This window comes from Phascolarctos cinereus, unplaced genomic scaffold, assembly GCF_003287225.1.
Source record: "Phascolarctos cinereus isolate Bilbo 61053 unplaced genomic scaffold, phaCin_HiC Scaffold_4;HRSCAF=312, whole genome shotgun sequence".
Classification (NCBI taxonomy): Eukaryota; Metazoa; Chordata; class Mammalia; order Diprotodontia; family Phascolarctidae; genus Phascolarctos; species Phascolarctos cinereus.
Genome location: NW_027555847.1, coordinates 57,700,237 through 57,715,775, shown reverse-complemented (window position 1 = coordinate 57,715,775; position 15,539 = coordinate 57,700,237). Strand labels below are relative to the sequence as shown.

The window sequence follows — 15,539 nt, the reverse complement described above, 5'->3', positions numbered from 1 at the left end:
AAAGATAGATAGACAGATAGCTCTAGATAGATAATATAGGTCGATATCTAGATTATATACCTAAATTCATAAATCTAGATATATATAATATATATAATATATACATTACATACATAATATATATATATATATATATTTGTCTTTAAAGTTCATTTATTCATAATGCAGGATACTTAAAACAAGAGTGAGGAATTTCCAGTCTATCGTCTACCTCCTTCTCTTTTCATAAATTTACCTGACAGTCCCATTCATGGCTACAGGTGTATATAGGACATATACATGCATCACACACTCACGTATACAAACATACACACATGCACCTGCACATATACACATACATACACCCCCCATATATATATATACACACACACACACATATATACATACATATGTGTATATATATACATATACACACACACACACACGTGTCTGTGTGCTTTTAGTAGTAGAAAATAGGGATAGTTTCTTACATTTATCTTGGCTCAATAAATATTGGTCTCCCTGTCATTCATCCAGTCAACAAGTATTTATTGAGACCCTTCTGCGCGTACAATATTTAGGAGATGCCTTCAGACATCCAAGGAAAGGAGCGTCTGGCTGAGGGGATGATATGTGACGGCAGAATTTGGTTTTATGAATCACCAACTAAAATATTGGAAGACCAGGCTCTTGGCCACTTGAACGGAGTGCCTCTAACAAGCGTTGGTGAAAACTATTTGCTTGAACTCTTTTGAATTTGATCAAGAGGGCTTCACAAACTGAAAATGGAGGAGAGAAAACTGCCCACATAGAACTTCCAGGGTTGCTAACAGAGAGCAGCAAGTGCAACATAAGATAAACTGGGGAAAAGAAGATCAGTAATTCATGGGAGACAATATTCCGCATGGACTTGTCCACAGACGAATGCTCATTGATCTCATATGAATCCCTAAGATTTAGTGGGATGAAACTCAGGACTGACATAAGACTATGGAAGGTTTTATCTAGTTTAAAAATATCATAAAATGTAAAATTGGAAGAGACCTCAGAGGAAATCTAGTCCAACTTCCACATTTTACAGGTGAGGAAACTGAGGTACAAAGAAGTAAAGTGATTTGTATTCAGTTAGAGAGTTAGGATTTTAACCCAAGTCTTCTGAATTCAGTCAGTGCCCTTTCCCTTAACATGCTACTTCCCAGTAGGAACAGTAGAGGTTAAAGAGGGAGTAGAGCAGCATTGCATCTTAAGGAGATACAAGTTTGTGAGGAAATATTGTAGCCCCACATAGAAAATGAAGGCGAGGGAATTCAGGAAAGACATCAATACAGGTGGTGGTGATTATTGTTCATTCCTTTAAGTGATGACCCCATTTGGGATTTTCTTGGCCAAGATACTGGAGTGGTTTGCCACTTCCTTCTCATTTGACAGATGAGGAAATTGAGGCAAACAGAGTTAAGTGGCTTGCCCAGGGTCACACAGCTAGTATCTGAGGCCAGATTTGAACTCAAGAAGATGAGCCTTCCAGCTCAAGGCCTGGAATTCTAGCCATTTTACCACCTATCTGCCCTTATTGCAGGTAGAAACAGAAATTATATTGTTAAACTTACTATAGCAGCACATATACTAAAATTGGAATGGTATGGAAAAGATTGGCATGATCCCTGAATAAAGATGGTACCCAATTCATGAAATGTTTCACATTTTTATGAAAGTAATGCTGTTTGAAAAATTATTTTTATAGATCTCTCTGTAAAAAACATTTGATTGCCTGGGGAAATATATATACATACATATACATATATATATATACACATGTATATATATACACATACATATATATGTATGTATGTATATATATGTATATATATGTGTGTGTGTATATATATGTGTGTGTGTGTATATATATATACACACATACGTGTGTATGTGTATATGAATATATACATATACATACATACATGTATATATAGCTGTGGTAAATGCTATAGACCACCTGGGCAGAAAGAGAGATTCTACAGTTCAGGAAAGAAAGTATGATGCTATAGTCACAGGAACACTTTAACAGCCTAGTTGTGTTGGCCCTGTGCCAAAAGTACAACATTTAATATATTTATGACTTGCCTCAATGACTTTTTTATCCTTCAAAAAGTAGAAGCAGTGACGGGAATACCTATCTTGAACTTGATTCTGTTTTTGTTTTGTTTTGGTTTGGTTTGGTTTTTGTATTCGTTTTTGCTTTTGGTGACGCAATCAGGGTTAAGTGACTTTTCCAGGGTCACACAGCTAGTAAGTGTCATTGAACTTGATTCTGATCAACACAGAGGACCTGGTAGCTGAATTAGCAGTAATGGGGACCTCAGAGGCAAATGACCTCACCATCCAAGAGCTCATGATAGAGCACAATGGGAAAGCCCGACATATTTTTATATCTGTTGTAGATTTTTGGAAATCACATTTCAAAGTCAAATCAACACGTATTTATTAAGCACCTACTATGCCGCTGAACCAAGCTCTGTATCCATAGAAAGAATAAGTGGGATCCAATATCCTAATGATCTATAGGGGAAGCCAGAGGCCAAAATGGGGAGCTGCCTAGAGAGACTGGTGTGGCTCCATATGTTTTTTATTGTGCTGGGGGGTTTTTTGGTGAGGCAACTGGGGTTAAGTGACTTGCCCAGAGTCACACAGCTACTGATTGTTGTGTGTCTGAGACTGGATTTGAACTCAGGTCCTCCTGACTCCAGAGCCAATGCTTTATCCATTGTGCCACCTAGCTGTCTCTGTGGCTCCATATGTTAAAAAGACTCTCAGAGAAGATGGAGAATGGAGGTAACTAAAGGGGGATTCACCAGGGCAGGCATGTACTATGTGTATGGTGTTAGGATTATTAATGCCCAGAGTGGACTAAGTCAGACAGTGAATGCTAAAAACAACCGAAAGCAGGAATTTCAATGCTGAAGTCAATAGAAGAAGAGAGAATACCATTGCTCAAGGTAAATGGAAGGATGGCGATGGACAACAGGGAGAAGGCAGCACTGCGCAGCACATACAGAAATTGATCTTTGGACTTACCTATCTTTACACACTTATTAGCTGGGTAACCCCAAGCAAGTCACTTAACTTCTGTGTGCCTCAGTTTCTTTGACTTTAAAATGGGGATAGTAATGGCACCTACCTCCCAGGGAGGTAGGATAAAATGAGATAATATTAAGAGGATAAAATGTCAAGAGGACAAAATTAGACAGAATCTGTAAAGTGCTTAGCACAGTACCTGGTACACAATAGGCATTTATGTAATAGCTAATTGTATTAAAGGAATGGTTTGAGAGGATATAAAAACACTCACTGAGAACCTACGCGGCTACATTAAGAATAGGTCATGCCCGACTAACCTCATCTCCTTTTTTATGACAGAGTAACTAAAACAACATCTAGTTCAAAGGTGTGCTGTAGATGCGTTATCCTTAGATTTTTGGCAGAGCCTTTGAAGAAGTTCGTCGTGTGGTTCTCATGGACAAGACAGCGCTGTGGGCTAGATGACACTACAGTAAGATGGATTAAGAATTCGGTGAATGACCTGACCCAAAGAGTAATTATTAGTGGTTTGGAACCAACTTGGTACTTCCGGTAAGTGACCCAGGTATTTGTTCTTGGCTGGGATTCATCATTTCTAGCAATGATATGGATGAGACCAGACTTAAGGTGCATTTCTCAAATTTGCAAAAATAAAAACCCCGCAAATTGGTAACACTTTGGAGACAAAAATCTGGAAAAAAAGCTTAAGAGGCTGCTTCTCCACTACTAGAGCTATCTAAGAACAGAACATTTGCCCCCAGGCGAATGGTGGGTTCCTCCTCTCTAATGGTCTCATATAAAATCTAGATGAGCACCTGCTAATAAAGGAATCTTTTCTCAGATGTGGGTTGGGCTTCATAGCTTCTGAGGTCCCTTCCAACTCCTAGACTGTGATTGTCAAACTAGAAGATCCCTACCATCCCTTCCAGTTCTAAATGCTATGATTGTGCCTCTGACTCACACCCTCAAGGAAAAATTAGAGAATAACACAAGTAAGAATTTGGCTGCTGTCCAAATGTAGAGTGAAACTATGGTGGGCAGTCTTTCCCACTCATTTTACTAATGAGAAAACTGAGGCTTAGTGAGGTAAATATGACTTACTCAAGGTTCCAAAGCTAGTTAGGGGCAGAACGAAGCCTAGATAGAAGCCTGTTAGTCTAATGTTCTGATCCACTTTGTGCTCGCTAATGTACTGTCCCACATTTTCTTTCCATATCTCTTTTCTTCACAACTAAACTATAAGTTCATTTAAGACAGGCCAATTCTGTTTCTCTTGCATCTTCCAAAGGGTCTAACGCAGGTCAGGGCACACAGCAAGATAGACAGTTGAGAGGGAAGGTATGGTTTACCAGAAGGAGCACTGGACAGGAATTCAGAAGACTTCAGCTCTAGACCCTGCTCCAGCACTAACTAGGTGACAAAGAATAAGTCATTTGACCCCTCTGAGCTTTAATAGCCCAACCTGTGAAATGTAGGCAATCATTACTGCCATGGAAGGATTGTTGTAAACATCAAATGATATCATGGCTGCGAAAGCAAGGGGAAATGCAAATATAAGACACCGTTTCACTGTCCATAATGAGAGCTATTATTAACACTTGTAGTTACTATCATCACCATCGACTTGCTGAGGATTGCCATATTTATCTGACTCCTGCAAGGCCGCAGAAACTCTTGGAGGAAAGATACAACCAAAGCTGACACATTAACCACCAGAGGGAGATGTGTGAATGTAAAAGGAGACCACCAAAGACAAGTTTCTAAAAGCCACTTGTAATCTGAGAAGCAAATGAAACCGGGTCAGTTTTGTCTCAAGCTGTGGCCCATTAACCTGTACAAGATGGGGACAGGTGAGAAGAGGACGGAGTCACAAACCATTGTAGAGCCAGGAGAAAATTAGATGCCACAGAGAGTTTAACCGTAGAATGTTAGACTATAAGGTGTTAGAACACTGGAGCAGACACGTCAAACTCAACGCAAGCCTTGAGAAGCCTCAAAACTCCTGAGTGCATCAAAATGTAATTGTGAAGTGTTTCACAGAATAAAAATGCAATACAACAGAGATAATGTTAATTTGTGGTTTTCTAAGTCAATATGCCCAGGTAGAGATCTGATTCTATTTGAGTTTGATACCACTGCATTAGAGGATAGAATGGTGGGGTGTTAATGTGGTACGTTGTAGGTGGAAGGGTCTTTAGAAGACAGAGGGACCTTAGAAAAGAGAATGTTAGAACTGGGAGGAACCTTAGAATGTGGAAACTTAGCACATTAGATGTTATGGCTAAAAGGAATCTTAGAACACTTAATCTTAAAATAGAGTAGATTAGAGGGGGTGTGGTTGAGGGGATAGCCCCTAAGTCAGACATATCTGAGTTCACTCTAACCTGTACTGGCTTTGTGATCCAAGGTAAGTCACTTCTCAGTGCTCTCTGAGGAAACTCCCTAAGAATATAAAGTTGCAGAAGAGTACTGACCAGCATTTGGCAGAGGGCCTTTTCTCACTAGGGATTCCCTACGCCCACAAAAATCACAAGTTCAACACCCAACCCTATGACAGAGCTTCAAGGGACCTTAGCTTTTAGTATGTAAAAGCTGGAAAGAACCTCAGAACCAAGACTATTGGAACAAAGAATAAGAGACATTGGACAACATCTAGTTCAATGTCTCAGTTTTACAGAGAAGGAAGCCGGTACCCAGAAAGGGTAAGAGATTTAGTCAACCTCTCATAGCTGGTTAGCAATAGCCCCAAGATTAGCACCTGAGGGTTTTTTTTTCACTCTCAGAATAACATTTCTTTCAATTGTACTACTTCCAAAGCAGGAGACAGGAACCCAGACTTGTCACATTGGTATCCAGAAGATGAGACTGGCTTAAACATGGTGTAACAGAAAATCACTATATTTGGAAAGAGAGTGGCGGTTCAAATCCCAGCTGTACCATGTACTGTCTGTGTAGCCTTACACAAGTGGTTTTTTTTTCCCACCTCTTTGGGGCCTCAGTTTTATCATCTGTAAAATGAGGGTATTAGACTAGATGACCTCTATGGTCCCTTACAGCTCTAAATCTATGGTCCTATTATCCTATTTAACTGTGGCTGGCTGGCTGGGTGGGTGATTGGTTTTCAGGGAGATTCACAAGCTCTGCCTGGTCCTCCCTTCACTCTTTCCAAGCCTTTCTCACCTGTTGAATGAATCCTTTTATTGATTGACTGATCCTTGTCATAGGGCATGGCATTTTTCATTCTATAAGGTTAAGGAGGCTGAGAAATGAAGCCTGTCAGAAAAAGTAGGGTGTAATTTCCATTTAGAATGTAGAAGCTGGAAAGACTTCAGGACCAATAACATCAGAACAAAGAATGATAAGACATGAGACAACATCTAGATAACTAGATAACAAGGGCCACTTCCTTTTTGGTTTTATATTCCTAGCATCTATAATAATGCCTGGCACATAGTAGGTGCTTCATAAAAGTTTGTTCAAATGAATAAATGAATGAATGAATGAATAATTGAATGTGATTGAAGGATAAATGATTGTTGGCTTATATTTTCTGACAGTAGATGGAGAGAGGAGAGAACAAAAGGGCACAGAAAGCCTGAAGGAGGAAAAGCAGAAGAAAGTTGAGACTTCAAACCACATAATGTCAAAAGCCAATCCTGTTTATCAACTGTGTTGTTGGGAGGCAAATTAAACAGCCATTTACAGTTTAAAGGAAGGGTTCTTAACCTTATCTGATGGACTCTGATGAAGTCTATATACCCCTTCTCAGAACATTTTTAAATGCATAAAAGAAAATATATAGAATTACAAAGGAAACCAATTGTACATAAAATAACATTTATCAAGATAATTTTTAAACTTTTTTATTTGGTATTTTATTTTTCCCCACTTAGTATAAAAACAATTTTTAACATTCATTTTTAAAACTTTGAGTTCTAAATTCTCTCCCTTCCTCCCTCCTCATCCCCCCCATTGAGAAAGGTAAGCAATTCAATATAGGTTATTCATGCAAAACATATCAAAATAATTTTTCTTTTGGTGAGGCAATTGGGGTTAAGTGACTTGCCCAGAGTCACACAACTAGTGAGTGTTACGTATCTGAGGTTGGATTTGAACTCAGGTCCTCCTGACTCCAGGGCCAGTGCTCTATCCACTGCACCACCTAGCTGACCCCCCAAAATAATTAAAAATAAAAAATAAAATGAATTCACGAATCCCATGTGAAGAAGAACCTTTGGTGTGGACTAAAGTGTAGGAGGCAGGAAGTTAATCCTGTAACTTTGTTTAGCCAAATGCCAGAGCCTCATCTAATCTCACAAGATGAGTGGATAAATAAGAAGGGGTTTAGGAGGGAGGCTTATTTTGAAAACCTCTTGGGTGAAAATAGGGCCACAAATGACGTATCTGCTCCATTTTAAATCACCAGGTTTCTCATAGTTATGGCCACCATTAACCCTGACCCCCCAAAGCTAAAGTCATCAAGTCACTGGATATACAATGATTAAAGCTCCCAAACACTAATGAGTTGTTTTATTTTAAATGACACGATTAAACTTTTACAACTTGGAATTTAGGCTGTAGTTTTCAAAGGCCGAGCGTGACAAGATATTAACCAGAAAAAAAAATCTTAATGTAAAATTGCTTCCAACGGAAATCCTTCTAGCTAGCTATGCAGTCTTGGCTTTATAAAGAAAAGGCCAGAAAGTCTGAACAGTAAGTTTGTTTTATTCATTGTCCCCTTGTGGGGATTCAGGAGCAGGGAGGAGGTCAAGATGAACCAGAGTGATCTGGAAGAGTGGAATATTAGCCGCATAATGATCAATGGCCTGGCATCTCACAGGGGGCATAGGAGAAGAGAGCACTGGAAACTCAACAGCCATGAGCAGTAGCAAGAGTGTCATATTTGGAAAGGATCTGTATTCAATATCGCATGAGCATGGGCCAATCACGTCCCCTCTCCAGGTCTCAGTTTCTTCATCTCTAAAGTGAGAGTTAAACTAAATATTCTCTAAGGGCTGTTTCCTGTTCTAAATCCCATCACCATGGTTCCTTACCCCATCGACTGAGAAATCCTGGTAAAATGAACCAGCACTGGGGCTTGGAGACCTGGGTAGCTAGGATCATGGACTTAACAGCTGGAGAGGGCTAGTCCATCAAACCCAACTACAATATCACATGAATGAGGAAATTCAAGTCCACATGGTAGAGTGAACAAAGCAATAGACTTGGGAGTCAGGAAGACCTAGGTTTGAACCCTGGCTTGGACACTAGCTAGCTGTATGACCTTGGCCAAGTCATAACCTCTATGGTTATCAGTTTCCCCATTCATAAATAAAAGGGTTAGACTCAGTGACCTGTAAGGACTTATAATCTACCATCCTATAACCTGATTCCCAGAGAGAGGAAAATGACCTGCACAAAGTCACAGTGGTGGTAAGGGTCAGGACTAAGATTCACACCCAGATCCTGTGACTCCAAATACAGAGCTCTCTCCAATGCACCAGCTCTGTCTCTAACAAGCTGTGTGACCTTAGACAAGCCATTTCCTTCTCTGCATACCAATTGCCTAATGTCTAGTAAGTGACAAGAACTTGGTCCCTCTGTAAAACAGAGATTTAGGGCTAGAAGGGATTTCAGACATCATTTCATCTGGGGCTTCTTAAACTTTTTCCACTCATGACCCCTCCAGCACTTCTTAAACAGTTTAAGAAGCGCTGAAGTCCAATCTCCTCTTACTCTTGTTGTGTTCATTTGTTTTAGTCGTGTTGGATTCACCCTTCTCCCACTGGGGGTTTTCTTGGCAAAGACACTGGAATGGTTTGCCATTTTCTTCCCCAGCTAATTTTCCAGATGAGGAAACTGAGGCAAACAGGGGAAGTGACTTGCCCAGGGTCACACAGCTAGTAAGTGTCTGAGGCTGGATTTGAAATCTCATCTTACAGGTGAGGAAAATGAGACCTAGAGTTTAAATAACTCGGCCAAGGTCACTCAGTAGTAAAATGGTAAATGAGATTCAAACCCAAGCCTTAAGAGTTCTGGCAAGCCAGCGTGAGAGTGCCCTATGGTAGTCCCATTGAGGTATTTCTGGAGCTTCTCATGGACCGAAGCCATCAGAGCTTTTTCTGGCCATCCCAGACACTGATTTTGTTTCATAAATATTGTTCTTCCCAAAAACTTCCTGCTCAGCACATGAGCAGTGATTTGTTGGACTAATTGTGTTTCCCCCCCCCTCCACTGCTTCTTCCTCAAGTCTCCTTCACCTTCTCTTTCCTGCTGCTGCTCCAGCAGCTGACCAAGCTCACTCCACTTTAATTTGAGTCCCCATCGATGAACCCCCAGTGTGATGTGGGGTCCTTGGTTAGTCCCTTAAACTCTGTGACTCGGGGAGGTCACCAGGATGAAAGCCATAGTCAATCTACTCCTCCCTGCCCCCCCATACCACCAACAATTTTTAAGAAAAGCTCACTCCTCACCCCATCCTTTCTCCTCCATTTTTTTTTTTTTGCAAAGCAATTGAGGTTAAGTGACTTGCCCAGGGTCACAGAGCTGGTGTCAAATGTCTGAGGTCGAATTTGAACTCAGGTCCTTCTGACTCCAGGGCTGGTGCTCTATCTACTGTGCCACCTAGCTTGGGGGGGGGGGGAGGTGTAGCAGAATAAAGACCTAGAGACTGAACATCCACCCTGAACGCAGTTGAGGCTGAGTTCCACCCACTTCTTTCCCTTCTCTCCTTCCATTCCAAGCTTATGCAGAGCTAAGTTTATTATCAGCTGAAGTGGATCTCATTATAAACATGTACTTGGCAGTGACCCCAAACACCCCACCTAAATCACCAAATTCCTGATTCTATCAGCATTCTTTTAATTAGAGCCCTGGCAGGGCAGACCTGCCCCAGTTTGCTGAAAGGTGGCTCCAGAGCACTTTCTGCTCCAAGTACAAAACATAAACTTGTTATGGGGTATGGGGAGGAGGAAGAAGAAGGAGGAAACAGAGGGGAGGGCAGGAGAGGGGCTAGATTGGATCTGGGAGCTCTGTGTTCTTTCTGGCACTAAACGGGAAGCATGACATGAGAAATAGAAAGTTGGACCTGACACCAAGGAGGCCTGGGTTCAAATCCTGCCTTGGCTATGTCCTGGCTGTGTGATCTGGACAAGAAGGTCTCAGTGACCTAAGAGACTTCTGAGACCATAGTCTGGAGAAAGGGCCACATTCCAGAGTGAGCTTCCACTGCCAAGACTTCTCTATCCCAGCAAAAGCACGGGTCTGATCCATAGCCCTGCCGGAAGATGGGAAGCTGGCGACACTCCCTCCACAGTTTGTTGTTTTAGAACCCTGACTTCACTGGAACAGGGACCTTCCAACAAGGCAGCTCCCTCCACCAATGAAGACTGACAATTGCTCTGCAACTTAGAGAATCAGAGTTTTATGGCCCACCAAGGAGTTAAATGATTTACTCAACATCATACAACCAGTATGTGTCAGAGGTGGGGACTTGAAGTCAAGTCTTCCTGACTCAATGTCTTGTCCCCAACTACTAGGTCATGTTGTTTTCCCATTATAGAGGAAGAAAATTGAGGTGCTAAGAAGAAAGGGGAATTCTAATCATAGAATGTCAAGACAGAAGGTGATGTTAAAGGTCCCTTTTTTGGGGGGAGGGGGACCAGGCAATGGGGTTAAGTGACTTGCCCAGGGTCACACAGCTAGTGAGTATCATATGCCTGAGGTCGCATATGAACTCAGGTCCTCCTGACTCCACGGCCAGTGCTCTATCCACTATGCCACCTAGCTGCCCCTAAAGACCCCTCATTTTAAGAGAGGCAGAAACTGAGGCTTATAGAGAGAAGAGACTTACTCAAGGTCATGGAATAAATCAGTGGCAAAGATGGGCATGGAGCCAGGGTCTCATGATTGCTAGCGCAGCCACCACAGAGGACTACCTCTTTTCTCTCTGTGCTGACCCACTGCCCCACCCTTGGATTCAGATGACTGACTGGGCTAAGAGCCCAGGTCTTAGCTCCTGATTAAGTTTTATGAGAAAAATAAACAGCTAGTTCCCCAACAATGCGCTGAGCTTAAGAAAGCTACAGAGCCAAGACCTGAGGTATACCTGCAGCAGCAGGTCCAGAGATCCCATTGGCTGATGAACCACCCTCTGAACAGGCCTGGCTGGCTCTGTGACCTCAGTCCTGGGCCAAGGGCATGCTTTGCTGCCTTGAAGCAGGTAACCTAACTGGGAAGACCAGACCTTAGCAGGGAACAGTGAGAAGACAGACGAGGGCTGAGCTGTCCAAGTTCTGATGCTTTGTGTAGGGTTCAAGGAGATCAATGTGGGCTAGAAAACTCTGTGGGGGGGGGGACATAAAGGATGGTTTCAATCTAGAGAAGTAGGGGGTGGCAGATGAGGCATTTCAGGGAGGGAATAACTAGTCAGGAAAGGCTTTACAGAAAAGGTGGATACTTACTGTTCTGGAGGGGCCCAAGGTTAAACAAAGGGATTTAAAAACTGCTAAAATGCCACAAGGAAGGTAGCAATGGGGATAAAGATGGGTTCCCTGACTCTCTGCCCTTGGACATGAGCAATAGCTGTGATTCATGAGCCCATCAATCTCTCACCTCAAGCTCTGTGCCAATGACAGATGGCTTTGGAGATTTTTGTCAAGAAGGGTATGATGCAGCCCTGGGAGAGGAATCAGTCTGTGGAGGAGACAGCTGTGGACGTGCCTTCCTCTTTTGCCCTCAGGGGGGCCTTGTGAGATTGCGGATGCCTGTCATGAGTGAGCCAGGGACCACCAATCAGCGTTCTTCTATCTACTTTGTGCTAAGGATCAGAGAAGGTCAAGATAGAAATCATCTCTCCAGTACTTCTCCAAGTTGTTTTTTTTTTTTGCCTCAGGACTTAGAACTATTGAGGACCCTCAAAGAGCTCTTGTTTAGTTGGGTTATATCTATTGATATTTACAATATTAGAAATCAAAACATCTTAGCATTATTATGGAAATATTATTTATCATGCAGGCAATTAACAACCATTTATTAAGTGCTAACTATATACCAGCACTGTGCTAAATACTGGGTCTTCACAAAGTCTCTGAAAGCATTTTGGGGACCCCCTGGAGTCCCCAGATGATACCTTAAAAACCACAGATCTAGTCCAGCTACTACCTTTTTTAATTTTAATTTTAATTTTTTTAAATTTTATTAATTTATTTTGATTTATCAACAATCACTTCCATACGCTTTTGAGCTGAAAATTTTTCACCCCCTTCCTCCCCCTCACTTTCCCCAAGACAGCACACAATCTGATATAGGCTTTACATTTACATTCCTATTAAACATATTTTCACATTAGTGAAGTTGTAAGTAAAAATTAAAACCAGTAGGAGGAACCATCAGAAAGATGACACAAAACTCAACAGAAGGTAAGAATAAGTGATAGCGATTCAACTTCCATAATTCCTTCTTTGGATGTGGACAGCATTTTCCATCCCGAGGCCTCTGGAGATGTCTTAGATCCTTGTAATGCTGAGAAGGGTTCAGTTTAACAATCTTAGTCATCGCATAACGTGGCTGTTACTGTGTACAAAGTCCTCTTGTTTCTGCTCACTTCACTCAGCATCAGACCATATATGTCTTTCCAGGTTTTTCTGAAGTCAGCCTGTTCATCATTTCTTATAGCACAATAGTATTCCATTACATTCATATACCACAACTTGCTCAGCCATTCCCCAATTGATGAGCATCCTCTCAGTTTCCAATTCTTTGCTACCACAAAAAGAGCTGCTATGAATATTTTTGTACATGTGGGTCCTTTTCCCATTTGTTTGATCTCTTTGGGATATAGCCCTACAAGTGCTATTGCTGGATCAAAGGGTATGCACATTTTTGTAGCCCTTTGGGTATAGTCCCAAATTGTTCTCCAAAATGGTTGGATCATTTCACAACTCCACCAACAATGTATTAGTGTTCCAATTTTCCCACATCTTCTCCAACATTTATCATTTTCCTGTTTTGTCATGTTGGCCAATCTGATAGGTGTGATGTGGTACCTCAGAGCTGTTTTGACTTGCATTTATTTCTCTAATCAATAACGATTTAGAGCATTTTTTCATATGACTATAGATGGCTTTAATTTCTTCACCTGAGAACTGTCTGTTCATATCCTTTGACCATTTATCAATTGGGGAATGGCTTGTGTTCTTATAAATTTGTCTTAATTCTCTATATATTTTAGAAATGAGGCCCTTATCAGAGAGACTGGTTGTAAAAATTCTTTCCCAATTTTCTACCTTCCTTGTAATCTTAGTTACATTGGCTTTGTTTGTGCAAAAACTTTTCAATTTAATGTCATCAAAATTATCTATTTTGCTTTCCATAATGTTCTCTATCTCCTATTTGGTCATGAATTCTCCTGTTCTCCATAGATCTGATAGGTAAACTATTCCTTGTTCTCCCAGTTTACTCATGGTATCAGCCTTTATATCTAAGTCATGAACCCATTTTGACTTTATTTTGGTGTATGGTGTGAGATTTGGGTCTATGCCTAGTTTCTGACATACTCTTTTCCAGTTTTCCCAGCAGTTTTTTTCAAAGAGTGGGTTCTTACAGCCACCACCTTTTTTAGATGAGGATATTGAAAGTCATTGAGAAGAGAAGGGGCTTTCCCAAGATCACACAGCTAGCTAAGGGCAGGACCAGGACTCAAAGCCAGGTCATCCCACTCCAAATCCAGCCTTTCTAAGATTGTCTCTGTATTGGTATCTTCTCTGATCCTGCTTCAGTCAGATCCTGGCTCACCTCCAGGGCTTTGACCCTCACTTTGAGGCCCTAGATAGATTTGCAAATCCAAGTTACTTTGGAAGCAGAAAAGAGGCCAAGCCAACATTCCCTGGTACTGATTTGGGATCTCTGCATTGTTTCAGATGAATGTTGGGGTCTCATACTACCTGATCGGACCATGGGTATTTGCAAATGATCTCATCTTCACTTTCAAGATCTGGGTCATTTACTGACCTCAGGGTTTCCAGACTTTCAACCTGCTCCCAATCTGTGGGAGTCACCACTGACTTCCTTAGATAACTCCTTAGAATTTAGATATAGCATTGGAATTTACAAAGCACCATATGTATTCTTCTCTCATTGGGTCTTGACAATGAACTTGAGACGAAGGTAGTACAGAGATTATGGTGTCCATTTTACAGATGATTAAGATCATTAATTTAGAGCTGGAATAAACCTTAAAGGTCATTTAGTCCAACTCCTCTCCTTTTATAGAGGAGGAAAGCATGTCAAGACTTACCCATGGTCACACAGATAACAAATGGCAGAGCTGAGACCAGGGCCTTTGATTTTCAGTATAGCAACCTTTGCATTCCACCACTCTTCTTCATTGCTCACCTGACCTCTAGACCCAACACATCAACCAATGGGCAGGTGATGGAGGTGGTTCTTTGAGGGCAGCAGGACTCCTGCCTGAACCCTCACTGTAGAAGAGGATGCCAGGACCACCAAGTAAGGCACAGTCAATATAGACCAAAGGAATTTAGTAACACCAATCAGTGGCACAGTGGGTAGAGTACTGAACTTGTAGTCAGTAAGACCCTGTTTTGAATCTTGCCTCAGCCACTTAACTACCTTTGTGACCCTGGCAAGTCATTTAACCTCTCTCTGCCTCAGTTTCCTCATCTGTAAAATGAGAAGGTTGAAATCAATAGGTCTGTAAATCTATGATCTTACGAATTTCTCATTCAACTGTGTCTTTTTAAAAACCATTTTCCATCTCTACGTCTTTGCTTAGCTTGTCCCCTGCCTAGAATGTACCCCTTTCTCAACCTCCACCTGTGGTAATGCCTTTGAAAGATTGTACAGAATGGGAGAGGTATTGTCAGATTGAAGAAAAGCAAATGTTCCCAATTTCAAAAGAGAAAGGAGAATTAAGTCTGCAAATTAGACAGCATGTCCCCCAAAGTCTTAGTTCAGTTTAAGCTTTAATAAGCTTAAGCTGCACTAAGACTTTGTGGACATCCTGTAACACAAATAATAATAATAATTAATAGCTAACATTTATATAGCGCCTATTATGTGCCAGGCAGTGTGCCGACATAGTTTGTAGATTTAATTCTTCCTTATTAAAGCTTAAACTACACAAAGATTTTTGGGACATTCTGTACAATACAATAAGTCTAATATTGCTTTCTGGCAAAATTCTGGGAACATATCATTAAGTGGATAGTGAACATCTGTGCTATTCTTATAGATAACATTGAGAGCAAAGGGGTTAGATAGGCATAAAATTAGGTAGATTTAAGACTAGTTGAATGACCAGACTCACAAGAAATCATTAATGGCTCAATGTCAACTTAGAAGGAAGTCTCCATTCAACCTCCCCAGGGATCTGAGTCGGCCTTCTGCTATTTAACAATTTTATCAGTGATTTGGCCAAAGACAAAGATGGCATATGAATCAGATTTGCAGATGACATGAAGCTG

General features: G+C 41.2%; 1 non-coding gene across 1 annotated transcript; it reads left to right on the top strand.

Moving 5' to 3' along the window:
* Nucleotides 1-1,582: 1,582 nt before the first annotated feature.
* LOC144457275 (U6 spliceosomal RNA) lies at nucleotides 1,583-1,684 on the top strand. Its single transcript, XR_013486596.1, has one exon. It is a non-coding gene; the product is annotated as a U6 spliceosomal RNA (small nuclear RNA).
* Nucleotides 1,685-15,539: the final 13,855 nt, after the last annotated feature.